The 10833-nt window shown below is 43.0% G+C and overlaps 1 protein-coding gene and 1 pseudogene across 3 annotated transcripts in view; both read left to right on the top strand.

Annotated features, from left to right (window-relative positions):
* Positions 1-2083: 2083 nt before the first annotated feature.
* Positions 2084-10833, top strand: part of LOC126198782 (probable cytochrome P450 6a13) — a 133397-nt gene continuing 124647 nt past the window's right edge. For 2 of the 3 annotated variants that reach the window (XR_007540099.1, XM_049935346.1), the window contains exon 1: positions 2091-2176. The gene's annotated coding sequence lies outside the window, so the exon portion shown is untranslated. Of the gene's footprint in view, positions 2177-10833 lie in introns of all 3 variants that reach the window. The other variant, XM_049935347.1, reaches the window with a different exon arrangement.
* Positions 8889-9006, top strand: LOC126199827 (5S ribosomal RNA; annotated as a pseudogene).

Here is a 10833-nt window from a genome sequence, read left to right as displayed (position 1 = left end):
TTTTGCTTGAGGTAGCCCGGGGTCACTGTGGAAAGAAGTATATTGGTCAAAGTATTGAACTATTCAGGAGCGGTGTGTGGAACATCATCGGCACACTCCGTTGTTCCAGCCTGAGACGTCGGCAGTGGCGGAACATTGCCTTAAAAGAGGACACAGGATGATGTATGACAAGACACAATTGATCGCTCCTGCTTCTCTCTATTGGGTATGTTTTCTTAAAGAATCCATTGAAATTAGATTATCAAGTAATATTATTAACACTGATAAAGGTTTTGCTCTAAGTAAAATATGGAATCCCATTTTGTCCGACATTAAACATCCACGGTCTTCTTTTCGATCATTGGATCCTTCCAACTAGTGATGTGGCGATTTATCGTTTCTGCCGTCTTCTCCCACCGGCACGCTGCGTGTCTACTTGCCGCCAGGAGGCGCTGTCCATCATCTCGCGCACGCACAAAAAAAATGGTTCAAATGGCCCTGAGCACTATGGGACTCAACTGCTGAGGTCATTAGTCCCCTAGAACTTAGAACTAGTTAAACCTAACTAACCTAAGGACATCACAAACATCCATGCCCGAGGCAGGATTCGAACCTGCGACCATAGCGGTCTTGCGGTTCCAGACTGCAGCGCCTTTAACCGCACGGCCACTTCGGCCGGCGCGCACGCACGGTGCTCTGTACGTGGTGTATATAGGTTTCCGTCGTTGTGGCCGGAATCTTCCACCCTTCATCTCCTTTCCCAAAGTGGCTTCCATCCCCCTCCCAGATGATGCCCTCTCTCCCTCCATTTATCCCTCGTATCAACTCTGATCCTCACCCCCCCTCCTTTCCTCCATCTTTTTGCTGGGCTCCCTCTCACCCTCCCTTCTATCCTCTTTTTTTTCCCCCACCTACCTTCTCTCTGCCCCCCTTCTCTCTCCCGAGTCATTTGCATATCCCTCCTCTGTCTTTTCCCATTCCCTCTCGCGTCTGCCCTGCCCCTCCCCCCTTTATGAGTCCTCGCCCTCCTTTGGTTCCCCCACTTTCGTTTTTCCTCTCCTCACTCCTTGTCCCCCCCCCCGCCCCATCTGCCTAGGTTCCCCCCCCCCCCCCCCATCTGTCCTCGGCTATGGTGTGTTATCTTAGTGCCGACATTTTAGTACAGTGTTTACAGTGAGTGTTCAGTGTTGTGTGTCTTCTCTGAAGTGTTGCGAACAGACATCGTACTGTCGCTGGGTGATATTTATATCTCTTGCGAACAGAAACCAGACTGTCGCCATGTTTTTTAATTGTCTGTCTACTATGTTCCCTGTCTGCTTCCTGTGTATTTTATTAGTTTTGCCAAACCTTTGCTTTATGTTTTAACTTTCCACAATTTTCCGTCGTTTTACAATTTCAGTCACCGTTTTATCGCCTGATTTTATTGTTTCTTATCTTCTTTCTTACGTTTTAAAAAGTCTGTAGGCTGCAGAGCAGCGTAATACGCTGCTGCCATCCCACCCCCTTCGGGGGGGGGGGGCGAATCGAAATACACAAAGGGAAAAAAAATGGCCGGAATTCAGTTTCCGGCGAGGCAGTGCACGAGCATTAACACACCTGAAGATGGCGGCCAACTGGTCCGTCTGGACGACGACATGATCCGGGTGCAAACCCGTGAAGAATATCAGCAAAGATGGAGAAAGTTTGAAGTAAATTTGTCATCCCAACATCGTGGCCTTCCCTTGTAAGCGATCATTTGTTACGCACAGATGAATCGAAACTTTTTACCTGATTGCAGTATGGAGAACGAAGCAAAAGAAAGCGACCGACAGTCACGCTGGAGTTGAGGTTCAGTGGAAGGAGGCCAAAGCTCTTAATCCAGGTGGGCCAGGGATCACCGGGTAAACTGGTTACGGAGGAAAGTTCCGGCGGTGGGAAGTTTAACACGCCACCGCAGCACTGCGCCAACACTCGCCTCGGCGCCGGCAAACTGCAGTGGACAGAGGCCGCCAGCTGGAACCCGTGGGCCGGAGGGGGCTTCCGCTGTCAAGGACGACGGGTCGGAGGCAGGGAATTCCCACCTGCGTTTCGAGGAGCAGGCGGCCGCGAATAGCCGCAGTCAGCAGTCGGCCGCGAATAGCGCGCCACGTCGCAGCAAGTGCGCCCGCCCGCCCGCCGAATAGCACACCGCGGAGGACACCGTAATGTGACGTCACAGGTAATCAGCCGAGAAGTCAGCTGCGTCATCGCCACCGCCTCATCAGGCTAACAGGTCGGTGCAGATTTCAAAATACGCGATGAGCCGTTGTCCATCTGTCTCGGTATTCGCGTGGCGCTTCCGTGTACGTTCCCCACAAACAAGTTTCTCAATACCGCTTCTGGTTGGTCCACGTAAACACGCCAGAATCGATTTTGAAATACCGTTCTACCTGTCGATGTCGTAGTTGCGTGCTCGTCCACGAAACAGAAACGGTCGCAAACTCATTCCCTGATGCCGCTGACCCGGACTCTGAGCACACTTCAGCGCCGCGCCGCTTTCCATTCATTATAAAGCTGAAACACTGTTCCTTTTGTCACCGTCGTAACTTCTCCCTAAAAATTATCACACGTACTCAGTTTTCTCTGCCAGTAAAACAGAGGCCAACAGCCTCACACAAGCACACCTCCTTCTCTGTTCGTATCTGAGCTCATCATGCATCCTTTTTCCCCCTCTCTTCATTATTTGTATTGTCGTGATGTTCCTCTCTCTCTTTCTCCCCAACCGCCCTCGGCTTAAATCTATCTGATTGTAATATTTGTTGTTTTAGGTTTCATGAACTAACTTAAACTCCGGTTATTTTTTTCTTTTCTTTTTTAAGATATTGCTTAATCGATATTTTACTTGCGTGCCTCAGCGATACAGATAGCCGCACCGTAGGTACAACCACAACGGAGGGGTATCTGTTGAGAGGCCAGACAAACGTGTGGTTCCTGAAGAGGGGCAGCAGCCTTTTCAGTAGTTGCAAGGGCAACAGTCTGGATGATTGACTGATCTGGCCTTGTAACAATAACCAAAACGGCCTTGCTGTGCTGGTACTGCGAACGGCTGAAAGCAAGGGGAAACTACGGCCGTAATTTTTCCCGAGGGCATGCAGCTTTACTGTATGATTAAATGATGATGGCGTCCTCTTGGGTAAAATATTCCGGAGGTAAAATAGTCCCCCATTCGGATCTCCGGGCGGGGACTACTCAAGAGGATGTCATTATCAGGAGAAAGAAAACTGGCGTTCTACGGATCGGAGCGTGGAATGTCAGGTCCCTTAATCGGGCAGGTAGGTTAGAAAATTTGAAAAGGGAAATGGATAGGTTACAGTTAGATATAGTGGGAATTAGTGAAGTTCGGTGGCAGGAGGAACAAGACTTCTGGTCAGGTGACTACAGGGTTATAAACACAAAGTCAAATAGGGGTAATGCAGGAGTAGGTTTAATAATGAATAGGAAAATAGGAACGCGGGTAAGCTACTACAAACAGCTTAGTGAACGCATTATTGTGGCAAAGATAGATACGAAGCCCACACCTACTACAGTAGTACAAGTTTATATGCCAACTAGCTCTGCAGATGACGAAGAAATTGAAGAAATGTATGATGAAATAAAAGAAATTATTCAGATAGTGAAGGGAGACGAAAATTTAATAGTCATGGGTGACTGGAATTCGAGTGTAGGGAAAGGGAGAGAAGGAAACGTAGTAGGTGAATATGGATTGGGGCTAAGAAATGAAAGAGGAAGCCGCCTGGTAGAATTTTGCACAGAGTACAACTTAATCATAGCTAATACTTGGTTTAAGAATCATGATAGAAGGTTGTATACATGGAAGAACCCTGGAGATACTAAAAGGTATCAGATAGATTATATAATGGTAAGACAGAGATTTAGGAACCAGGTTTTAAATTGTAAGACATTTCCAGGGGCAGATGTGGACTCTGACCACAATCTATTGGTTATGACCTGTAGATTAAAACTGAAGAAACTGCAAAAAGGTGGGAATTTAAGGAGATGGGACCTGGATAAACTGAAAGAACCAGAGGTTGTACAGAGTTTCAGGGAGAGCATAAGGGAACAATTGACGGGAATGGGGGAAAGAAATACAGTAGAAGAAGAATGGGTAGCTTTGAGGGATGAAGTAGTGAAGGCAGCAGAGGATCAAGTAGGTAAAAAGACGAGGGCTAGTAGAAATCCTTGGGTAACAGAAGAAATATTGAATTTAATTGATGAAAGGAGAAAATATAAAAATGCAGTAAATGAAGCAGGCAAAAAGGAATACAAACGTCTCAAAAATGAGATCGACAGAAAGTGCAAAATGGCTAAGCAGGGATGGCTAGAGGACAAATGTAAGGATGTAGAGGCTCATCTCACTAGGGGTAAGATAGATACTGCCTACAGGAAAATTAAAGAGACCTTTGGAGATAAGAGAACCACTTGTATGAACATCAAGAGCTCAGATGGCAACCCAGTTCTAAGCAAAGAAGGGAAAGCAGAAAGGTGGAAGGAGTATATAGAGGGTCTATACAAGGGCGATGTACTTGAGGACAATATTATGGAAATGGAAGAGGATGTAGATGAAGATGAAATGGGAGATACGATACTGCGTGAAGAATTTGACAGAGCACTGAAAGACCTGAGTCGAAACAAGGCCCCCGGAGTAGACAACATTCCATTGGAACTACTGACGGCTTTGGGAGAGCCAGCCCTGACGAAACTCTACCATCTGGTAAGCAAGATGTATGAAACAGGCGAAATACCCTCAGACTTCAAGAAGAATATAATAATTCCAATTCCAAAGAAAGCAGGTGTTGACAGATGTGAGAATTACCGGACAATCAGTTTAATAAGCCACAGCTGCAAAATACTAACACGAATTCTTTACAGACGAATGGAAAAACTAGTAGAAGCCGACCTCGGGGAAGATCAGTTTGGATTCCGTAGAAATATTGGAACACGTGAGGCAATACTGACCTTACGACTTATCTTAGAAGAAAGATTAAGAAAAGGCAAACCTACGTTTCTAGCATTTGTAGACTTAGAGAAAGCTTTTGACAATGTTGACTGGAATACTCTCTTTCAAATTCTAAAGGTGGCAGGGGTAAAATACAGGGAGCGAAAGGCTATTTACAATTTGTACAGAAACCAGATGGCAGTTATAAGAGTCGAGGGGCATGAAAGGGAAGCAGTGGTTGGGAAGGGAGTAAGACAGGGTTGTAGCCTCTCCCCGATGTTATTCAATCTGTATATTGAGCAAGCAGTAAAGGAAACAAAAGAAAAATTCGGAGTAGGTATTAAAATCCATGGAGAAGAAATAAAAACTTTGAGGTTCGCCGATGACATTGTAATTCTGTCAGAGACAGCAAAGGACTTGGAAGAGCAGTTGAACGGAATGGACAGTGTCTTGAAAGGAGGGTATAAGATGAACATCAACAAAAGCAAAACGAGGATAATGGAATGTAGTCGAATTAAGTCGGGTGATGTTGAAGGTATTAGATTAGGAAATGAGACACTTAAAGTAGTAAAGGAGTTTTGCTATTTGGGGAGCAAAATAACTGATGATGGTCGAAGTAGAGAGGATATAAAATGTAGACTGGCAATGGCAAGGAAAGCGTTTCTGAAGAAGAGAAATTTGTTAACATCGAGTATAGATTTAAGTGTCAGGAAGTCTTTTCTGAAAGTATTTGTATGGAGTGTAGCCATGTATGGAAGTGAAACATGGACGATAAATAGTTTGGACAAGAAGAGAATAGAAGCTTTCGAAATGTGGTGCTACAGAAGAATGCTGAAGATTAGATGGGTAGATCACATAACTAATGAGGAGGTACTGAATAGGATTGGGGAGAAGAGGAGTTTGTGGCACAACTTGACCAGAAGAAGGGATCGGTTGGTAGGACATGTTCTGAGGCATCAAGGGATCACCAATTTAGTATTGGAGGGCAGCGTGGAGGGTAAAAATCGTAGGGGGAGACCAAGAGATGCATACACTAAGCAGATTCAGAAGGATGTAGGTTGCAGTAGGTACTGGGAGATGAAGAAGCTTGCACAGGATAGAGTAGCATGGAGAGCTGCATCAAACCAGTCTCAGGACTGAAGACCACAACAACATATTTTACTATACACATCGTGAATCATTATTTACAAAAAAAATTCTTGTTGTTGTGGTCTTCAGTCCGAAGACTGATCCTTTGATGCAGCTCTCCTCGCCACTCTATTCTGTGCAAGCATCTTCATCTCCGAGTAACTACCCGCAACCTACAGCGTTCTGAATCTGAAGCATGAGGGTATGAATAAATGATTGGTATATGTTGTTGTTGTTGTGGTCTTCAGTCTTGAGGCTGGTTTGATGCAGCTCTCCATGCTACTCTATCCTGTGCAACTTCTTCATCTCCCAGTACCTACTGCAGCCTACATCCTTCTGAATCTGCTTAGTATATTCACCTCTTGGTCTCCCTCTACGCTTTTTACCCTCCACGCTGCCCTCCAATACTAAGCTGGTGATCCCTCGATGTCCCAGAGCATGTCCTACCAACCGATCCCTTCTTCTAGTCAAGTTGTGCCACAAGCTCCTCTTCTCTCCAATTCTATTCAATACCTCCTCATTAGTTACGTGATCTACCCATCCAATCTTCAGCATTCTTCTGTAGCACCACATTTCGAAAGCTTCTATTCTCTTCTTATCTAAATTATTTATCGTGCATGTTTCACTTCCATACATGGCTGCACACGATACAAATACTTTCAGAAACGACTTCCTGACATTTAAATCTATACTCGATGTTAACAAATTTCTCTTCTTCAGAAACTCTCATTTCCTAGTCTAATACCCTCAGCTTCACCCGACTTAATTCGACTACATTCCATTATCCTCGTTTTGCTTTTGTTGATGATCATCTTATACCCTCCTTTCAAGACACTGTCCATTCCGTTCAACTGCTCTTCCAAGTCCTTTGCTGTCTCTGACAGAATTACAATGTCATCGGCAAACCTGAAAGCTTTTATTTCTTGTCCATTGATTTTAATACCTACTCCGAACTTTTCTTTTGTTTCCTTTATTGCTTGCTCAATATACAGATGAATAACATCAGGGATAGGCTACAACCCTGTCTCACTCCCTTCCCAACCACTGCTTCCCTTTCATGCCCCTCGACTCTTATAACTGCTATCTGGTTTCTGTACAAATTGTAAATAGCCTTTCGCTCCCTGTATTTTACCCCTGCCACCTTCATAATTTGAAAGAGAGTATTCCAGACAACATTGTCAAAAGCTTTCTTTAAGTCTTCAAATGCTAGAAACGTAGGTTTGCCTTCCTTAATCTTTCTTCTAAGATAACTCTTAGGGTCAGTATTGCCTCACGTGTTCCAACATTTCTACGGAATCCAAACTGATCTTCCCCGAGGTCGGCTTCTATCAGTATTTCCATTCGTCTGTAAAGAATTCGCGTTAGTATTTTGCAGCTGTGACTTGGTATATATCGCCACTGTAAACTGCTCATGATGTGATTATACGATAATAATAAGAACAGAAATTCACATATCATGTGCACTGTATCTTTAGGTAGTTAGGTTGCACATATTTTAGTGGATGAACATCAGATTTGATGCTACTGCACTGTTTTGGGTTGACAAAAAAACTGCAAGAGTAACCTTGCGTTAACCGGTACTCTGATAAAAGATTTTTTTGTGACTCGCATCTGGTAGACAAAACGGTAGATGAATCACATCTCCTTCTTCACTGCATAAATCACGTAATGGACGTTCCTAGAATACTTTTCAGAACAGTTGAGTTAGGAATTTGCCTTGATTTAAGCGCATGCGTGGTATTAGTTGTTATTAATCGTCTGTTCCTGTTCCAGTCAGTAAACCAAATGGATAACGCTATTTTAGCCAGCAGCTGGACATGTACTCGTTTTGTTATCTCGGTCAAATCTCATTCCGTCTGCCAGTCATTTCTCGACTTTTCATCCATTAAGCTCAGCGTTTCTTCAGAAGGCAATCTATCATTTAGGATTTGACCTATGTTCTTTCCTCGCTTTGCTAAGCTGTCTACCACTTCATTCCTGCTTGTTTGGAAAGACTTCTTTAGTAATAGCTGTAATTATAGACGACACACTTTTTGTCCCTTTTGTTTTTAAGGCTCTTTTTTCTACACTTGGAGAACTGGTTATTATCACCATACAGCTTCGTATGCAAGATCTACCGTATTTTATGGTTCCTTGTAATAGATTTTTGCTGTGTTAGATGGAAACTATAGGGCTTGATAATTTTCTGCGGACTTGCATACTGCACACGCTACTTTGTCGCCGTCGATGGTTTTCAATCTCTCCGTATAAATCTTCGGTGAATTCAGGAAGATAGTACTGAGCAAAACGTTGATTTCAGTCTTCACATTTAGAGAATGTTTATATTGTATGAAATTATGAAAGATTAATACCTTTCCTTCTCGGAAGATGAATGGGACTAGGAATTCCGGTAAGATATCGTATTTCTGTGTTTTGTTTTCATACAAGGTCCACCTTTCAAGAGATTTCATAATCACTGGCTTCTTCTATTTCCAGAGAAATATTTAAAATTTTTCGGTGTCTGACAGATATTTCGTTATGCCGTTTATTGTCCTGTCTGCGGGCTTCGATTTGAAATGAAATCATTCACGAGTTTTTCCCTTCTGATACTCTGTCGGGCTTCCACTACCTTAACAAAGAGAGCATTTGTAGCAGTGGATAGCATGGCTCAAAGCATATTTGAATACAGCGATGATGAAGTTTGTTCAGCTTCGATATCGAAATTCCTGCCCCCATGGTAACATTTACACCCATAATCGAAGACTGCTCTCAATACATTCATCCTTGTTTCTATCTCAGAAGAAATATCATTTATATGAGGTATATTCATTCTTGTCTCTGTCTTAGAGTCAACGGCCTTCCCGCAGTGGTAACACCGGTTCCCGTCAGATGACCAAAGTTAAGCGCTGTCGGGCTGGGCTAGCAGTTGGATGGGTGACCATCTAGTCTGCCGAGCGCCGTTGACAAGCGCGGTGGACTCAGCCCTCGTGAGACAAACTGAGGAGCTACATGACTGAGAAGTAGTGGCCTCGGTCTCGTAAACTGACATACGGCTGGGAGAGCGGTGTGCTGGCCACATGCCCCTCCATATCCGCATCCAGTGTCGCCTGTGGGCTGAGGATGACACGGCGGCCGGTCGGTACCGTTGGGCCTTCATGGCCTATTTGGGTGGAGCTTTGTTTATTTTTAGAGTAAGTTCTATCTTAGAAGGAATATCATTTATGTGAGGTCTCCACGTTACTCTCGAATCAATTCTCTTGCTTGGAAACTTAGCTGGACTCCTGAGTGGGATGTTTATTCCACCAACTCTAATACTATCCGGGCAACGTGGAACTCATCTTCGTGTGAAAATATCGATGATTTTTCTGTGGTTACCTCCGGTTTATTCTCTTTCAACCAAATTCTAAGATCTGATACAGCATGGTCCATATTTTTTTTTCTGCGAAATAAGCGCCTTAATACAGGCAAGCATCATGAACGATCTGTCAGCTGGATACTCTTGACGCGAAACACTTTTCAAGGTCTCGCGTATACACTCTGTACCGGAGAGGTATCAGTGTGTCTCCCTGAGGGAGACCATTCTCGACTACCGGAGGCCCGATGGCATTTCCATTGTACTTAACACAGATTCTTCTTTCTGAATGCAAATAATCAATTCCACAGATTAGTTTCAGAGGTAATGCGACGGAAAGAAGATTCTTCCAGTGCTGTGATTTTCACATTTTCATAAGTCGCAGCTACATCAATGAAAACCGAAAAAAAGGAAACATTTTCTGACGGTAGGGTTGTGTCACATACCAATATAAGTCTTTTTGTAACAACTTATAACCTACCCACACCCTTCGGTACAGTAGTAACCCACATAACCTACTGTTTCGTTAAGGACAGAAAGGGCATCACTTTCTAAGAATAAATGCTAACCGAACGAATGGCCGCAGATGATAACTTGATCATTGTTCAATAAATACTTAAACTGAACGACAACGATCGGTAACAGATCTTAGTATCGTGACTAATTATTTTTCTCTAGGTAGCTAAGTTCAAAATCAGTTACGTAACAGATTGACTGGAAAACTGATTACTGAACAATAAATACGTCGCAGGTTTACGTTTGAGCGAAAGTTGTGAAATTATCTATGCCTGTTTGTAACTGATGTTATGTAACCAATACTGAAATAGCTTTAGATGGCAATACTAACTGCACACATGGAAGCTCAACTGAAAATACCATGTACAAAAATATGGAAATTAAAGTTAACTGTTACTGTAAAAGACATTTTAGAATCAGTGGAAACCAACAGTAATTCATTCGACAAAGAGCAGTAAACACAATAAACAATGAAGAAATCAGTAGAGCCAAGGTTACATAATACACATATTATACACAGAAAATATAATCACTTTTATTAAGTGTAAGTAAGTTTGAAATTAATTTCTTATTATGCACTTAATTTTTTGATCAGCATAGGATACAGTTAAGCTGCCTCAATACAACATGAATTGCATTTAATTATCGTTGCGTCTATCCTCTGAATCAGTTAATTTTAAGTTTTCAGTGGTAAGTGCAATTTTTTGTTTAAAACCAGACAATATTTCTTTTAATAACGTGACACTCCATTGTAATGATGGTGATAAGAAAGGATCCTATTGTTGCTGATGGTTTGGGTAAATCAGTAACACTGAAGCAAACTAAAGGTTAACCAAATTACTATAATGTTCTCTGTAGCTAGATCCACGACACTGGCAAGTCTTATACAAAACTACACTACAAAATAGCACAGGCTTACTTTGTG

The sequence above is a fragment of the Schistocerca nitens genome, chromosome 8 (assembly GCF_023898315.1).
Source record: "Schistocerca nitens isolate TAMUIC-IGC-003100 chromosome 8, iqSchNite1.1, whole genome shotgun sequence".
In the NCBI taxonomy this organism is placed as follows: Eukaryota; Metazoa; Arthropoda; class Insecta; order Orthoptera; family Acrididae; genus Schistocerca; species Schistocerca nitens.
The sequence above is the reverse complement of the archived record's forward strand: the minus strand, read 5'-3'. Positions and strand labels throughout refer to the sequence as shown.